Genomic DNA, 19,919 nt, shown 5'->3' with positions numbered 1-19,919 from the left:
ATTGTTCCAAATGAATTTCAAAAGTGTCTGATCCACTTCTTTGAAGAATGTCATGGGTATCTTTAGAGGGATAGCATTAAATCTGTATAATGCCTTGGGGAGTATTGCCATTTTGATTATGTTAATCCTGCCAATCCACGAGCAGGGTATGCATTTTCATTTCCGCGTGTCCTCTCTTATTTCATTGAGCAGAGTTTTATAGTTTTCTCTGTATAGGTCCTTCACATTTTTAGTCAAGTTGATTCCAAGATATTTGAGTTTGTGTGGCATTATTGAGAATGGGGTTGTTTTCTTAATGTCCATTTCTTCCTTATTACTGTTGGTGTATAGAAAGGCCATTGATTTTTGTGTGTTAATTTTGTAGCCTGCCACCTTGCTATATGAGTCTATTGTTTCTAGAAGCTTTTTGGTAGAGTCTTTAGGGTTTTCTAAGTAGAGTATCATGTCATCTGCAAACAGTGAGAGCTTGACTTCTTCCTTTCCTATCTGGATTCCCTTGATATCTTTTTTTTGCCTAATCGCTATAGCAAGTACTTCTAGTGCTATGTTGAATAGGAGTGGTGAGAGAGGACAGCCTTGTCTTGTACCAGAATTTAGAGGGAAGGCTTTTAGTTTTTCTCCGTTGAGGATAATATTTGCCGTTGGCTTGTGGTAGATGGCTTCAACTAGATTGAGAAAGGTTCCTTCCATTCCCATCTTGCTGAGAGTTTTGATCAAGAATGGGTGTTGGACCTTATCAAATGCTTTCTCTGCATCTATTGATATGATCATGTGGTTTTTATTTTTCTTGTTATTGATGTTGTGTATGATGTTGATAGATTTACGGATGTTAAACCAGCCTTGCATTCCTGGGATGAAACCTACTTGATCATAGTGGATGATCTTCTTAATGAGGCATTGAATCCTATTTGCCAGGATTTTGTTGAGGATCTTTGCATCTGCATTCATCAGCGATATTGGTCTGTAATTTTCTTTTTTTGTAGCATCTCTGTCTGGTTTAGGTATCAAGGTGATGTTGGCTTCATAAAAGCTATTTGGAAGTGTTTCTGTTTGTTCAATTTCATGAAAGAGTCTTGCCAGGATTGGTAGTAGTTCCTCTTGGAAAGTTTGAAAGAATTCATTAGTGAATCCATCTGGGCCTGGGCTTTTGTTTTTTGGCAGACCTTTGATTACCATTCTAATTTCATCCATGGTGATGGGGTTGTTTAGATATGCTACATCCTCTTCCTTCAACCGTGGAAGATTATAAGAGTCCAAGAATTTATCCATTTCTTCCAGGTTCTCATTTTTAGTGGTGTAGAGTTTCTCAAAGTAGTTTCTGATTACCCTCTGAATCTCTCTCATATCAGTAGTGATCTCTCCTTTTTCATTCCTAATACGAGTTATCAAGTTTCTCTCTCTCTCTTTCTTTGTTAGGTTTGCCAGTGGTCTATCAATCTTGTTTATTTTTTCAAGAATCAACTTCTGCTTTCGTTGATCTTTCGGATTGTTTTTTGGGTTTCCTCTTCATTAATTTCTGCTCTCAGCTTTGTTATTTCCTTCTGTCTTCCTATTTTTGGGTCCTTTTGTTGAGCATTTTCTAGTTCTATTAGCTGTGTCATTAGGCTACTCAGGTAAGCTCCTTCTTCCTTCCTGATGTGTGCTTGCAAAGCTATAAATTTTCCTCTCAGTACTGCTTTTGCTGTTTCCCATAAGTTCTGATAGTTTGTGTCTTGATTGTCATTTGTTTCTATGAACCTTTTAATTTCCTCCTTGATTTCATCTCGGACCCACTGGTTATTGAGTATGAGACTGTTTAACTTCCAGGTGTTAAGGTTTTTTTTCTGAGTCCCTTTGGAATTCACAAATAATTTCAGAGCCTTGTGGATAGCAAAGGCAGTCTGCAAAATTTCTATCCTCTTGATATTATGGAGGTATGTTTTATGTGCCAGCATGTAGTCTATCCTGGAGAATGTCCCATGTACATTGGAAAAGAATGTGTATCCAGGTTTCTGGGGGTGGAGTGTCCTATATATATCCACTAAGCCTCTTTCTTCCAATTCTCTCCTCAGGTCTAGTATATTCTTGTTGGGTTTCAGTCTGGTTGACCTATCCAGTGTTGACAAAGCCGTGTTGAGGTCCCCCACAATTATTGTGTTGTTATTGATATTATTTTTCAGATTTGTCAACAGTTGTATTAAATATTTTGCTGGCCCCTCATTTGGTGCATATATGTTTAGGAGAGTTATTTCTTCCTGCTCTACATACCCCTTGATTAATATAAAATGTCCATCTTTGTCCCTTACAACCTTCCTGAGTATAAAGTTTGCATTATCTGATATTAGTATGGCCACTCCAGCTTTTTTATGGGTGTTGTTTGCTTGGATAATTTTTCTCCAGCCTTTTATTTTGAGTCTATGTTTGTTCTGACTATTCAGGTGCGTTTCTTGTAGGCAGCAGAAGGTTGGATTGAGTTTTTTGATCCATTTAGCCACTCTGTGTCTCTTGACTGGTGCATTTAGTCCATTGACATTGAGAGAAAGAATTGTCCTGGGATTTAATTCCATCTTTATATCGAAATTTGGTGTGTCTCTTGGTTAGTCTTGTCTTAAATTAGGTCTTTCAGTTTTTCTTTTAAGACTGGTTTGGAGTCTGTAAAGTTTCTGAGCTGCTTTTTGTCTGTGAAACCATGTATTCTTCCGTCAAATCGGAAAGTGAGTTTTGCTGGGTATAGTATTCTGGGTGAAGCATTCATTTCATTCAGTCTTGTCACAATATCCCACCACTGCTTTCTGGCATTGAGTGTTTCTGGTGACAGGTCTGCTGTAAATCTCAAGGACGCTTGCTTGAACGTAATTTCCCCTTTTGATCTTGCTGTTTTCAGAATTCTGTCTCTATCTGTGGGATTTGTCATTGTGACTAGGATGTGTCTTGGGGTGTTTTTTTCTGGGGTCTCTTTTGGTTGGTACTCTTCGAGCATGTAGGATTTGATCACCTATATTCTTTAGCTCTGGAAGTTTCTCTTTAATGATGTTCTTGACCATTGATTCTTCCTGGGAATTTTCTTCCTGGGTCTCTGGGACTCCAATGATTCTTAAGTTGTTTCTGTTGATCTTATCATAGACTTCTATTTTCATCTGTTCCCATTCTTTGAGTAATTTTTCCGTTGTCTGTTCATTTGCTTTAAGTTTTTTGTCCAGTCTCTCCTGCTGTACGGAATTGTTATGTATCTCATCTTCCACAGCACCAAGTCTATTCTCAGCTTCTGATACCCTGTCCCAGAGCTTATCCATTTTGTCATTCACTTCGTTTACTGACTTTTTCAGGCCTGTTAATTGATATGTTATTTCAGTTTGGAGTTTTGTGATTTCTGTCTTCATATTTTCTTGGTTCTTATTAGTGTTCTGTTCAACTCAATTCATGGTTTCTTTGAGTTCTTTGAACATATTCCATATTGCTAGTCTAAAGTCCTTATCTGAGAGGTTGATTAGTTGGTTGGCCATTATCTGGTCATCAGAATTGTCCTCTTCATTCTCTATGTCTGATGCTGGCCTGCGTTGTTTCCCCATTGTCACACTTGTATTTTGGGTTTTTCTACGTGTTGTGGTGGTATTCATTGGCTATATGATGTAGGCAGCACACTTCTCTGGCTCCGCCCTTTCTGGATGGGCTGACTTGTCTCTAAGGGAGGGGAGTCCTCCGTGGGTGAAGCCTCACACTGGATTAAATCTTAGGCCCAAGCATTCAACGGAGAAGACAGTCCGAAGAGGAATGCTTGCTTCTGTGTTATAGCTCAGTTCTTAGTGTGATTTTTTCTTCTTGTTACGATGGTGTTCTTTTCTTAGAAAGAGCGCACGGCCGCGTAGCGAAGCGGAGCAGCCATGCTCTGCTGGAGCCTCTTTTGCCCCACTCGCAAGAGTTTCACGCAAGAGGACAGTAGAGAAACATTTACAAGGAGCACTCACAGTTGGGCTCCACTGGGCAGGTGCAGATTCGTGGCTTTTCCCTGCCTGATGTCCCAAACAGGGCAGCTGGCTTCTGCGAAAGCCCGCCGGTTTTCACGTTCTGGAGACCCGCCCTGGAAATGGCGTCTGGGAGAACAGATTTCTGGAGCGTCTTTTGCCCCACTCCCAAGAGTTTCACGCAAGAGGACAGTAGAGAAACATTTACAAGGAGCACTCACAGTTGGGCTCCACTGGGCAGGTGCAGATTCGTGGCTTTTCCCTGCCTGATGTCCCAAACAGGGCAGCTGGCTTCTGCGAAAGCCCGCCGGTTTTCACGTTCTGGAGACCTGCCCTGGAAATGGCGTCTGGGAGAGCAGATTTCTGGAGCGTCTTTTGCCCCACTCCCAAGAGTTTCACGCAAGAGGACAGTAGAGAAACATTTACAAGGAGCACTCACAGTTGGGCTCCACTGGGCGGGTGCAGATTCGTGGCTTTTCCCTGCCTGATGTCCCCAACAGGGCAGCTGGCTTCTGCGAAAGCCCGCCGGTTTTCACGTTCTGGAGACCCGCCCTGGAAATGGCGTCTGGGAGAGCAGATTTCTGGAGCGTCCTTTGCCCCACTCCCAAGAGTTTCACGCAAGAGGACAGTAGAGAAACATTTACAAGGAGCACTCACAGTTGGGCTCCACTGGGCGGGTGCAGATTCGTGGCTTTTCCCTGCCTGATGTCCCCAACAGGGCAGCTGGCTTCTGCGAAAGCCCGCCGGTTTTCACGTTCTGGAGACCCGCCCTGGAAATGGCGTCTGGGAGAGCAGATTTCTGGAGCGTCCTTTGCCCCACTCCCAAGAGTTTCACGCAAGAGGACAGTAGAGAAACATTTACAAGGAGCACTCACAGTTGGGCTCCACTGGGCGGGTGCAGATTCGTGGCTTTTCCCTGTCTGATGTCCCCAACAGGGCAGCTGGCTTCTGCAAAAGCCCGCCAGTTTTCACGTTCTGGAGACCCGCCCTGGAAATGGCGTCTGGGAGAGCAGATTTCTGGAGCGTCCTTTGCCCCACTCCCAAGAGTTTCACGCAAGAGGACAGTAGAGAAACATTTACAAGGAGCACTCACAGTTGGGCTCCACTGGGCGGGTGCAGATTCGTGGCTTTTCCCTGTCTGATGTCCCCAACAGGGCAGCTGGCTTCTGCGAAAGCCCGCCGGTTTTCACGTTCTGGAGACCCGCCAGCGGTGGCCTGGGGCGACCTTCGGTCCTGCTGCCTCCTCGCCTCTCCGTCTTCAAGATTACTTTCAATATTCAGTTCTTTGCTTGGTCTCATATAATTTTCAGACTTTTTTGTGAGGAATGTGATTTAAATCGTGGTAGATTAAAATAGATTTATAAATTACTTTGGGTATTATGTACATCATAAAAACTAACTTTGAAATGGAAAGAGAGCACAAAAGAATTTAGAAAATAATTTACATGTAGGAGTCTTGAGTTTAATGATCAGTATGTCTAGTGCTCTGAGCACAGTTTGGGATGCTCCTTGAATAGTGCACCTTAGACCCCCTGTGTACTTATAGCTTTCCTTTGTGGCTAAAACTTTAGCTATCTAAGCACAGATGGTTCTCTTCAGTTGTTCTTTCTTTAAGTAATTTTGCTAAAGTAATATCTAAAATTACAAGGATGCTAATAGTAAAAACTAGTGAAAAGGCTTTAATAAAATATTTTCCAGGGGCTGGATTGGTGGTGCAGCAGTAGGGTGTTTGCCTTGCACACGACTAACGTAGGATGGACCACAGTTCAATCCCCCAGTGTCCCATATGGCCCCCCAAGCCAGGAACGATTTCTGAGCACATAACCAGGAGTAGCCCCTGAGTGTCACTGGGTGAGGCCCTAAATCAAAATAAATAAATAAACAAATAAAATAAAATATTTTCCAGACACAGACCCAATAATTGGTGGCAAATAGACTGACTAGTAGCAGGATCATCTTTGAGTCAGAAGAGCCATTTTCACTCCATGTCAATGCAGCCTGAGAAGACCTGGCCTTATATTTCTTTTAGTCATTGAGCCTCACTGCAACACATAAAAAAACACCACCCCACTGCTAAAGTTACAATGGGAAAGCAACCCAGAACTCCACCATACTTAGTGCATGACTGTGGAAGTTCTGAGGAATCAAATGCTGTCAGTCACCAGATAGCCTCTCTGATCCCGACTTTAGGGAGGAAGTGTTGAGGATGCTCAAGGAACTACAAGAAACATTGAAACAGTCAGTAAGATTCAAGAGCATATGAATGTAGAAATGAGAAAACTCTAAAAAGAAAAGACACAACTGAAAAACTTGGTAGGCAAAATGAAAAATCTCACTGGAGGACCTCACCAACAGAGTACCAGTTGCTGAGGACAGAATTAGTGAGCTCAAAGATGAGCTACATAACCTGTCCAGACAATAGTGAAAGATGGAAAAGAGCCCAAAATAAACAAAAAGATGAAAATAAATCTTCAAATAAGTGAACAAATGACAATAAAAATTTGTGATTAATTCAACAGAAACAACTTAAGAAGTATTGGGGTCCTGAAGAGCCAGGAAGAAAATCACTGTGAAAACGCAACAGTCAAAGATATCATTGCTGAAAATTCCCCAGAGCCGAAGAGTGCATGCACCCTCTTCCCGGATGCCTGAAGAGTACCAGGTGAAAAAAAGTACAACGCCCCCAAACAAAATAAAAACACCATAACACACATCCTAGTCAAAATAATAAAAACCATGGAGAGATAGAATACTGAGAGCAGGGCCTGGAGAGATAGCACAGCGGCGTTTGCCTTGCAAGCAGCCGCTCCAGGACCAAAGGTGGTTGGTTCGAATCCCAGTGTCCCATATGGTCTCCCGTGCCTGCCAGGAGCTATTTCTGAGCAAACAGCCAGGAGTAACCCCTGAGCACTGCCGGGTGTGACCCAAAAAAAAAAAAAAAAGTAAACAGAATACTGAGAGCAGCAAAATCAAGAAAGGAAAATATATACAAAAGAGCATCCTTAGATTTAAAGCACGTTTATTACAATATAATCTTCCAGCCAAAGGCAGAGGTGGTATATTAGTTTAAAAAAAAGACCCAAGGAAATGAATGCCTGAAGAATAATAAATAAATAAATAAATAATAAATAAATAAATAAATTTAGGTAGACTCTCATTCAGGTTTGGAGGAAGAATACAGTTTCATGAGTGAACAACAACACAAGAACTTTACAAACTCAAGCTCAATTTTAAAAGAAGATCTGAATTGGGAACTTTAAGACAAGACAAGCCAGACAATCACATCAAACTTATACAAAAATATAGCACAAAATTTCATGACAATCATCTATCTCAATGCCAATGGTCTAAATTCAACAATTAAGAAACAAAGAGTGTCAAAATGGATCAGAAAATTAAACCCAACATTTTCTGACTGCAAGAAACACAATTGGATAGTCAGAGTAAAAAACAAACTCAAAGTAAAAGGTTGGAAGACAATTCTTCAAGCAAACAACTCTCTTAAAAGGGCTGGGCGGACATACTCATATCAGATGACATAGACTTCAGGCTTAAAAAATTATGACACAGGATAATTTATTAATAATTAAGAGATATGTACATTAGGAAGAAATCACACTCTTAAATATACATGCCCCCAATGAGGGGCCACAAAAATACTTAAAACAACTGCTAATAGACTTGAAGAAGTCATCAAAAGCAACAAAATAGGAGTTGGAGACTTTAACATTGCTCTAGTATGCTTGACGATTGATCAGGCTAAAATTTAGGAAAAATATACTGGTTTTGAAAGAATAAGTGGAAGAGAGGGACTTAGAATATATATAGTATATTTATATATACTAAGAATATATATATCCTAAGTGGATGAGAGGGCTTAATATATATATATATATATATATATACATATATATACCATATATCATTGTATACTAAAAGAAAGAGTGTATGTATATATACAATAAGAGTGTATATATACTAAATGGAAAATAGTGCTTAGTATATATATATACACTATAATATGTAACATATATATGCTATCTATAATATTATAGAAATTTTCAACCCCCCAAAAAACTGAATAACTGAATACACATGCATATGGGATCACATACCTCCATAAATTCAAGAGGATAGAAATTGTACCAACTACATTCACAGACCATAATGCAACAAAAATAGAAGTGAAGTACAAACAGAAACAGAGACCTAACTTTAAAACCTGGAAATTAAATAGCTGACCATTGAAAAACTAGTGGGTCAGAGAGGAAATCAAATGAGAATTTTATTGGGAACAAATGAGAATTTGTTCACATGATGACATGAATTTGTGGGGCTCAGAAAAATTGGTATTAAGAAGAAAATTTATAGCTCTGCAACAATTCATCAGGAAGGGAAATAGGGCCAACATGAATAATTTATTGGTACACAGCAGTTTAAGAAATTGGAAATCAACCAATAAAATAAGCCAAAAACAAGCAAAGAAAGGAAATAATCAAATTTAGAGCAGAAATTAATTAACTGAAAACCCAAAAACTAATCCAAAAGAACAATGAAAGCAATTTTTTTCTTTGTAAAAATAAACAAGTTGATAAACCAATAGCAAGATTCCAATAAAGAGAGCAAACTCTCGTAATCCAAATCAGAAATAAAAGGGGGTAGGGTATCTCAACAGATACTTCAGAAATTCAAAGGGTAATAAGAGATCCAAACCAGAGCAGGACACAGGGGAAACAGAATAGTTCACAACTATAGCGGTTTATGGTTTGAGACTTAAAGACTTCCAAGTTAATCAAGAGTATAATAAAGATGCATTGAGAGATACTAGTCCCCAGTGTGTCTCAATACCAGCCAGACAGAGCAGATTGCTCATGATCTCGATATGTGACAGAGTAGCCGATGGTAGCATACTAGTTTATACATAGAGGTTTCGGGCAGAGACAAGACAGGATTCGTTACCTTTGGTGAGAAACACAATACGTGAGCCAGACATCCTTTTATTGAGAGATGAATTTTTTTCAGATGATATGTCTTCCAGTAGCTTTGGCAGAATAATACAAAAAAATCAGAGCTGCACAGATAGCATTAATTCAAAATGATATCCACTGTATTCTAGGTGAAAATCAGCCCTTATCACCTGCATCATTGTCAGCTTCCTCGAAGGAAATAAGATTTTATGAAGACCAGCCAGAACAGTCTCAATATCATACAGCATGAGAAAAATATTCTGTTCTTTCTGTAGGTGGATGTTCAAGGCCTTTTTTGTTGTTTATTGGAATAAAATTGAAGGATAGTGATATTATCTATGATTATTCCAGTTTATATAGCCACCCATTTTTCATCATTTCTTTTTATTCTGTCTAGATTGTAGTCAGAGATATAAAAAATGACTTCAGAAAGATTTTATATCTTGTTCTGATAGTTATTGGATCAGAGTATTCACATAAATTTCAGGGAATGCTACTTCTTTTATATATAATTTTAGGGGTGAAATATGATGATATGGTTCACTTTACTTTTTTTTTTTTGATTTTGGGGCCACATCCAGCGATGCTCCGGGGTTCCTCCTGGCCATGTGCTAAAAAATCGCTCCTGGCTTGGGGGATCATATAGGACACAGGAGGATTGAACCGAGGTCCGTCCTAGCTTAGTAAGTGCAAGGCAAGTACCCTACTGCTTGCATTACCGCTCTGGCCTCTCACCTTTACATTTTTGACATTTAATTTTCTTAGAATAATTCTAGTAATGCTATACAAATCATTATAATGTAAAAATATTTACCACATATGTGTATCAATATAAAACTTCCCTCCTAATTTCATAATTATTATTACCCTTTACTATGTAATATGTGAAATCTTCTTACTAAGAGAACATTAATTTGGGGAGCTAAAACCTTAATTCATTCTCAAATTCTGTGATTTATTATTGTAGTCAATTCATTATCATCATAAAAATTGGTTTATTCATAAAGATTTTGTAATGCTGTACTGTCAACAAGTAGAACCAGAAAACAAGTTTATTAAATGCTTTATTCTATCTTAGCTCAATATCTAGGCTTTATAAATAATTGTCACCTTTTCCCCTTCCCAAGGAAGTTTATTTTCTTGATCTTTTTACTTTTGGTGACTGCTAGTAGAATAAATTTCAATTTAAAATTTTTCTATTGTGATTAGAAACCATATTTCTACCATAGTTACCTAATTTACTCTTCAATTTCAATTAACTCTTCTTCTTTTTTATCTACTCATCCAAAACATTATAAGTATTCTCTTTGACTGAACTTAAAGCATTTTTCCTTATAGCATGTCCTAACTATTCTCATCGAAACCATAAATTTCTTTTCTGATAACAGAGAACCTAGGTTCTTAAACTGTAGTTTGAATTCAGTCTTCACATTTAACATATATCTCAGATTGCTTTCTCTGATTGTGATGTTCTTCAGGATTAGAATTTTCCAAATTTATCCCTTCCACTTTGATTAGCTTAATATTATATTGCGTGTGTAACTTGGATAGTTTTTTGTGTGATAGTTTTGTGTATGCTACCGATGGAACTGTAGCCCAGAAGCCTTAAAGTCCTCAAACATAATTTCTCTCTCCCTTTATTTTTATTTTTTAACTAACTCTGTGCTAGCAATGTTACCAAAGACATCAGAGCATTAAATCATTGCAGAAGTATTTCTAAAGTCATCTAAAAACATTGCCAAATTATTTAACCATGCTGAACAGGGGTTGTAGCAGTTAAATTTTAGGATGATTTTATCTGACAGACTAATAATGCCACTTTATTCTTTAATGATAAGCTTAGAGACATATTTTAGTCATAATTTTGAGACATAAACTAAAGACATATTTTAGTAAGTGCAAGAAGAATATTATATTTGTCTTATAAGTGTTTTATTTCTGTATTAGACATTGAAAGAAAGGAATACATTTTGCACTATTGATTTGCACAAATCAAAGAAAATAAGAGAGCCTTCATAATAAATTTTAAAAAGCTAAAGAACTTCAATTAAACACAGAGAAGCACACTAAATGCCTGGGCATTTAGTTCTGTTCTTTCTTGAAAACACCAAAGTACCTGAACCTTTTAACCCCTTTCTCCCATCCTATATCTTTTTTCTCTCCTACTCAGTTTCTTTCCTTCTCTTCACTGAATAAAAGTTCTGTAGATGATATAATAACTATAACACTAAATGTGAAAAAGACTACTAAAAATAATTGGGCTGAGAAAATTGATGTTGGGCTTATTCATCAGTCTTTCTCCACTAAGGTGCTTTCCTTCTTAGGAGCAGAAAGCTTGTGTGATGGGATTCCTGGCTTAAGTGTTGGATTTCCTGAACCCCTTCTTGTATCTTTTCACTGTGTGGATTGTTTCCTTCTTTAACTTTTGCTTTCAGACCCATGTCTCACCAAACCCTCATTTTGGAGCCTAGGGCTCTGGTTAGAGTGAAGGAAGTAGATTCTGGTGGAGAATGTATTGCTGAAATTTTTGTTGTTGTTGTTGTTGTTTTTTGTTTTTTGGGTCACACCTGGCAGAGCTCAGGGGCTACCCCTGGCTCTAGGCTCAGAAATCGCCCCTGGCAGGCACAGGGGACCATATGAGATGCCGGGATTTGAACCACTGTCCTTCTGCATGAAAGGCAAACGCCTTATCTCCATGCTATCTCTCCGGCCCTGTGTTGATGAAATATTGTTTGTAGAAATTATCGTTAATAACACAATGGTAGAGTACCTCAATGAAATTTGAAAAAATATTCAGGCAATAACCACTTGCCTTTTAGAAAGTATCTGTCTAGTCTTTAAGTCAATGGAATTGAGCCATTTTCATTTTGACAAGGCCTAAACTCTTTTTTACCTGTGCCTGTGGGGCATTTCTACTCCCTGACTTTCTTAATAGTCTTCAAATATCCATGGCCTCATTTTCCTCATTTCAGTTTTTAAAACATAGAAAAGCTTTCCAATTAGTAGTACAGGTGACATTCAGAATCTCACTTTCACACCTCCTTCAAAATGGTCCTAGAAAATCGTCTAACTTCAATATTTGACTGGCCTGCATTTCTTCCTCCTTTAATTCAGTAGCGAATAGCTGCACCAATTGTGCATTTTATCAGTTCTAACAGGGAACATTTTTGAGCTCACACTGACACCCATAATTATCTGGAATGGAAGATAGTGGATTTAAATTGCTTTCAAGCAAAGGAGAGAACTGATATTTTAACAATCAGAGAGAATAAGATGAAATGAAGGAGGTTACATAGGTATTTTAGCAACACTAGAACTCATGCTCCATAAAAAAAGAAAATTGATGCTATAAAAATAATCATACATATATTTGTACTTATTTACATAAAACAATAAATAGGAGGAAAGGAAAATTAGTAAAACAAACCAATTTCTTAATTTCATCAGAAAGTACAAAATACTAGGACATGAACCTAACAGACATTATTAAAGACTTATACACTGAAAATTATAACACATTGTTAAAATGAGTAGAGGACACAAATAATTTAAAAAATTGTTCTTATGAGTTGAAAGAGCAGACATTAAAATTTCCATTTACCGAAAAAAAATCTCTAGATTCAACACATCTCTAACAAGATCTTAAAAACACAATATTAAGTTTCTAATATTCAAATCACAAAAATAAAAAAATCAAAGAACAGAGAGTAGTAATAAATAAACACTTCCCTGAAGAAGACAGACGCAAGAAAAATTGCTCATTATCACTTGTTATCAGATAAATTCAAATCAAGGCAGAAGTGAGATATCAACTCACACCAGTAAAAAGAAAGGTACATATTAAAAAAAAATAAACTGGGACTAAATCAATGTTGGCAAAATATGGTGGAAAAGGAGTTCTTGTTTACAGCTGATAAGAATGTTGCCTGATTTTACTCAGATGTGAACAGTATGGCTGTTTCTCAGAGAAGTAAAAACAGAGCTACCAACAAATTCTACTTGTTGGTATCTACCCCCAGCACACAAAAACATTCATTATAAAGGACATTTGCTCATCATAATTTATTGCATTACTCATCACAATAGTTAGGTGAGAGAATCAGCCTAGCTACTCAACAACAGATGAATGAGTAATAGAAGTATGGTGTATATAAATATGTATATATATGGTGCGTATATGTATATATAGTGTATGTGTTGTATATATTAGCCATATAAACCAGATATATGCATATATGTATGCACAACTGAATACTATACAAATACAAGGAATAATTGAAATTATGCAACTCACTGCAACTTGAAAGGAAGTGTAAAATAATATGTTCAGTGAAGTGATAACATAGTAGGAACCAGAGAGCATCATGTTAAATAAAAAGTCAGAAAGAGATAAATAAATATAGGATCATCTTGCACATATGGACATATAAAGAAGTCAAGAAAAGAAAGAGATGTAAACAAAATCTTAAAAACAACAAACTTCAGTTCCTAAGGTGGGGGTGAGGGGAGGCTTAGGAGAGCAGATTAAAATGAACTGTAGTTGGAGAAATTGAACTGTTTTGGTTGTGGGCCTGATGTGGCAGTTTTGTACTGCTAGTAAGTATAAATTAGCATTACCTAAATAAAAACAAATTTTATTGCAAAAAATTAAACCATTATTACTCCATAAAGAGTAAAATTTACAGTATGTATTTTGGGAAATTTAATTAATGGGGCATCTATCTTCCTTTCTCTTTTCTTAAACATAAAATGTTTATCATTTGTTTTCTGGTTTGGGCCACACCCGGTGGTACTCGGGGGTTACTCCTGGCTTTGCACTCAGAAATAGCTCTTGACTTGGGGGACCATATGGGGTGCGAGGCATTGAAGTGGGGTCCGTCCTAGGTTGGCATGTGCAAGGCAAATGCCCTACCGCTTGTACTGCTGCTCCGACCCCATAAAATGATTTTTAAAAATATATTTTAGCCTTTACTACATTATTTTAATGTTACATTAACTTTTTTAAAATGCTTAAAGCATAACGTCTCTGTAATAGCCTTGAGAAGGTAGAGCCCCACCCCTTATGCCACCTGTTTTTCTATCTTCCACAAAATTCTAACAAAGTTACTATTGTTAAAATCAATAAGAATAGCCCTACTTCTTACTTATGCCACATCCTAAGCTGTCAGAAAGAGTAAGGGTACTTACCTGCATACTTTTGTAAAGGTAAAAATTAACATTTTCTATTTTAAATATCTTGATTTAAGCACACGGTTATAAGCATGTTTGTAGTTGGGTTTTAGTTATAAAAAATAAAAAACACCTCCTGTCACCAGTGTAACATTCCCACCACCAATGCCCCATCTCCCTCCTCCCCCATCTCCTGTGTGTATTCAAGACAGACATTCTCTTTCTCTCACTCACTACCATTATCATGGTTGTTGTGAGTGTAGTTATTTTTCTAACTGCTGTACCACTCTTTGTGGTAAGCTCCATATCGTGAGCCAGCCCTTCCAGCCCTCATCTCTGAGCATTATTACAATAATGTCTTTTTTTTCTTAAAACTCATAGATGAGCGAGACTACTCTGCGTCTATCTCTCTCCCTCTAACTTACTTCACTCAGCATAATAGTTTCCATGTCCATCCATGTATAGAAAAATTTCATGACTTCATCTCTCCTGACAACTGCATAGTATTCCACTGTGTAAATGTACCACAGTTTCTTTAGCCACCCATCTGTTGAAGGGCATCTTGGTTGTTTCCAGAATCTGGCTATTGTAAGTAGTGCTGCAATGAATATAGGTGTGCAAAAGGCATTTTTGTGTTGTGTGTTGTTGTTGTTGTTGTTCCTAGGGTATACCCCTAGGAGTAATATAGCTGGATCATACAGATGCTCAATCTCCAGTTTTTTGAGGAACTCCATATTGTTTTTCATAGACTTGACTAGATGGCATTTCCACCAGCAGTGAATGAGAGTTCCTTTCTTCCCACATCCCTGCCAGCACTGATTGTTTTTATTCTTTGTGATGTATGCCAGTCTCTGTGGTGTGAGATGGTACCTCGTTGTTTTGACAACATTTTCTAAACACAATGAAAATCATAGTAATTTTTTCTTATTAGTGGTAATACTTGCTTCCTAGCCTTCAGTTTAAATCCATATAATAAGCAATAAGTTAAATTTCGATTTAACTGTCTTCAAAGAATGACATTTAAAAGCTTGCATTTAAGGAAAAAAGCTTATATAACTAGGAAGATTTAATGTGTTAGCAGAAACACATCCTGTTTGCTACGGTATATTTCATCTCTTTCAGTGCCTACTACACATTTTCTACTGAAGAAATGTTGAATTACTGGTATTTTTTTTTTTTTTTGCTGCTTGGGTATTTGGATTAATTCAAGCTTTACAAATTCTCTGAGCTTGTTCCTCATATGCTAATTACATTAAAATGTTTAGGCCTCTTCTCTGTCTCCAATTTAAAATAAAATCTATTGATTCTACACAGTTTAAAAACACTGTATTAAATGATTAAAAATGATTAAATGATTAAAAATCATTATAAACTTTAATTATATTTTTTAATTATAATTTTAACAAACTTTTAAAAACATCATTACAAACTTAAAATAGAAGCTCTAAAATTATTTTTTTCAGGGTGAAGTGATGACTTCTCATTAAATTATGACAATGGAAAAATTATTACAATGGACCAACATATTATAAAAATAAAAAAGCTCAACTGCGCTCCTAAAAATGACCTCTAGGCCAATCTCTGTCACAGTTCAGATCCCATGGCAATTCCTGCAGCACACTCTCAAGTTCTTGATGCCATAAGAAAAGTGTCAATTTTGTAGCAGACTCCTTTTTTTTAATATTTTTTTTATTCTCCCCTATTTCAGTCTCCCATATTTAATAATAGTCTCTTCTGAATTTTAAATTGCTGCCTCAATTCAGAAACTTCAAATACTGCCCTGGAGAAAAGGCTCTGTGCCTCCTGCACAATTTAACTTTCCAGTTAAGGGGAAACAGTGGTTAGTAAACTAAGAGCTCAGATTGGAGATAGGACTTCAGGGAATAACAGCAGTGACCTGGCTTCCCCTGAGTGGTTGACCGAGCCCAGGGATACCCAAGCAGAGGTGGCCTCCTGATTAGTTCTGATAGATTGTCTTTTCTTTATATGACGCTCCTAAAAAGTATTTAGAATCAAAGAGGAGACAGATTAATTATTGCTCCTGATATCAAGTGAGAAATCTTTAATGAACTATGTCTGATGTCCAGACTCAGCTTCTTTAGAAAAACAATCCCTATCTTTTCGTGTTTTTCCTTGCTTTGCAGAATGGCCACTTGAGATTAAGGCATAGAAAGAACTCCTGATTCTGTGATAGATCTGGCACATCCAGACCTTGAACTATGTATTCTGATTTGCTTCTCTCAATGACAGCAAAGAGAAAAGGACATCTACTTTGTAAAATGTCAATCTATTGTGATGGGAACTCTTATATTGGAATACTCTGTCTATGATTTATCTACTTATGATTGAAATGACAGAACACGTGAAGCCGCCTCTTCAAAAAAATCCAGGAGAATGGTAATATCTTATCTAATATTGTTGTACCACCGCTCATTTGTTCTCTTTATCAATTCTGTGTTATTTTAATTTTTCTGTGTATTTTTTGCATCCCATTCCTGCCACTTAGTGATCCATTCCATTATGTTCCAGACAGAAACATTCTCTTTAGCATACCATCTTCCCTCAACTACTATCTGCTTTGTCAAAAAGTATGTTGGTGCCAGCTACTTTGCAAAGCTTTCCAACAAGGTCTTTCTTATTTCCATGCTTAAGACTAAGGCCAGTTAGTTAAACTTTAAAAACTGGACTCAAATCCTCCCATGCTTCAGCATCACAGAAGATTGCAGAAGCTAATGCCTGCAATAAAATAACAGTATTGATGATAGTTATTAGACTATTTGTGCAAGAGAAAACAACTCTGAAAATAATTTTAGGCAAATAATTTGATCTTTGGTCCTTCCTGTTCCCAGCACTCAAAGGACCTTCTCTGGGTAGAGATTCCTCCCTCATACGTCTAGAATCTGAACTTTTCCCCTCCGTCCACTGGATCACTGAATTCAACTTTTCTAGCTTCATCTACCATGCACAGCCACACTTATTTATCCATTAAAAAGTATTTTTGAGCTGCTGTGTGAACTGACCTCTTGATAGGCACATAAATAATCTCCCAATTTGGTCCAGTGATGTAGGTCAGTGACAGAACACTTGCCCTGGATATGTTAAGCCCAGACACACACACACAAACACACACACACACACACACAAGAAAGAGAGAGAGAGAGAGAGAGAGAGAGAGAGAGAGAGAGAGAGAGAGAGAGAGAGAGAGAGAGAGAGAGAGAGACTGAACATCTCCCACTTTACAGGAATCTTCGGTTAAGTTGTGACTTAGGGGCAGTAGAAGGAAAACAAGAATACAAATTCCCTCAGAATTGTGGTCAACTATGGACTTGATTCTTAAGTTAGTAAAGTAAATGTTATTTTTCTATGTTAGCAGCTGAATTTATCACAGTAAGCACTCTGACTTCCACTAAGCAATATGCAGCCTCAAAATCCTGCTTCATATTCTGAGGTAAAGAAGTTAATCAAATGATTTTGCAGCAATGGGATGTGAAGTGTAAAATGGTAAAATAGATACAATGATGACATAGTTACTTATCTAGAAAAATTTTAAAGTTCTCTTCTGATATATCTAACCATTCCATCATCAATCTCTTTGTCTTTCCCTTTATTTTTTCTGCTGCTCTCCATGTTCAAAATCCAGCAGAACTCATTACTATCTCAGGATTAAATGAAGTGAGAATCTTTTACAAAGATCAGCTGTTTTTATTGTTTTGTGCCTCACTATCTATTATGTAAATAAAACTAAAGGTCTCTGATTATTCATAAGATAGGAGGCATCAATTTGAGATGCTGAATAGAAATGTGGAAGGGGAAAATAAAGAAATGTGGAAGGGAAAATGAAAGTCCTTTCTTAGTGATATCTTGAAAATCACATCATTAAGAAGTTTATTCACCCAACAGGTAGGTATGGGGTTAACAGAAAATTATTTTCCACAAATGCCTCATTGTTCTTATGATGGCAGCCCCTCTAAAATGCTTTGCCAGGAACTCGTTTGTAAGTAAACATGGAAGAAAGCAAGTGATTTTCATAATAGTCCAATCAATATTAATTTAATATTCATCAATTAAATATATATTTTAAATGAACATTTTAAAATAATCTAAATATTTGGTATGAATGGATTTAATTAATTATTTTCTTTCACTTGTATAGATATTACTTTCAATGACTTTTACAATTTTATTCATGCAGAATAGAATCCTCAAAACTTCTCCAACTAGATCTGCATCATCATTGGGTCTAAGCTGGCATCCTACAGACACACAAAGGTGAACATTGCCCTGGCACACAGGCAACCTACATACATACTAAAGTAGCCTTAAGTTTGGGTAAGAGATTTATTAATGGCATTATAATTTAAACTTTCCTTGATATAATTGAATAGCAATTAATAACTTATTGGAAAAACTGGAAGAACATCAAGGATAAAATCTGTATCAGCCAGATGAAATACTTTCTTTTTTGGTGGGAGGACACATCTAGCAGTGCTCTGGGCTTAAAGTTTCCTATGGTTTTGTACTCAGGGACTACACCTGGCAGTGCTCAGGTATGGGGGTTTGAACCAGAGATGCTCATATGCAAGACGAATACCTTAACCACTGTCCTATGTTTGTGTCCAAATTGAACACTTTGGGGAGGAGGCTGGAGAACTAGCTCAATTGGCTTTGTAAGTGGGAGGCTTTGCTTCAATTCATGATATCATATAATTTTTCAACACCCTCCACGCATAGAACCAAGAGTAGTTTCCAAGCACTACTGGTGTGACCCCAAAGGCAGTCATATACATATATACTTTTTTGAGAGAGACAAATATAAAAATACATTTAAATTAGCATCAAAGCATCTAAGTCAATCAGACATCTTCACATAGAGAGTGAATCACTACATTTATAGAAGTTAAGTTTAATATTACTTAGTATTATCATTTATATAAACTCATATTCTGATTTTAGCTATCTGTCTAAAACCTAAAGCAAAAATATAAAAATAAAGTTGAGATGAAAACTCTAAGACTTTCTTATTCTGACCCTCATGAAGAAATAATCTACAATACATTGCAGGTTATTGTACTTGCACTGATGATAAAACTGCTTTCGTATTGCAGAAAAATGAGAGAAAAGCAACAGATGTTGCAGCAACTTGACAGCCTCCTCTGTGTATATAATAATATCTTTTTTTTTTTTTGGTTTTTGGGCCACACCCGTTTGATGCTCAGGGGTTACTCCTGGCTATGTGCTCAGAAATTGCCCCTGGCTTGGGGGGACCATATGGGACGCCGGGGGATCAAACCGCGGTCCTTCCTTGGCTGGCGCTTGCAAGGCAGACACCTTACCTCCAGCGCCACCTACCCGGCCCCATATAATAATATCTTTAAAAGTCAGTAAGAGTAGCCCTAGGCAGCATGAGTGGAAAATGGGACAACAGTTTGATGGACAATGGTTTCACAATATTTCTGCTGGACACTGATGCTAATAGAGCCTTGGGGTTAAAAATTGGATTGTGCTTATAGAGACTTCAAAAATAATTTGAGAGACATTTGAGGGGTAACCAGAAGCTAATGGATTAAAAAAGAGAGAAATGTTATGCAATTTTTAATTTGTGTTCTACATTATAAAGGAGCTCATAGTTTGTAAAGAAAAAAACAAAAATATATGTTGAACAAAAAAAAATAGAAAATAAGTAAGATTAGAATATTAAATTTGAGAGTAAGAAGCTCAGTGATAGAGAGCAATGGGTAAAAGCCATCCAGAGATGCTAGATAAAAGTGTGTTTATAGACAATAATGTGAAAATAGGAGAAGACATACATTTGAAATTGAGAAGAATGGGAAATATATAAGAA

Source organism: Suncus etruscus, chromosome 11 (genome assembly GCF_024139225.1).
Source record: "Suncus etruscus isolate mSunEtr1 chromosome 11, mSunEtr1.pri.cur, whole genome shotgun sequence".
Taxonomy (NCBI): domain Eukaryota; kingdom Metazoa; phylum Chordata; class Mammalia; order Eulipotyphla; family Soricidae; genus Suncus; species Suncus etruscus.
This window is presented reverse-complemented; position numbering follows the sequence as displayed.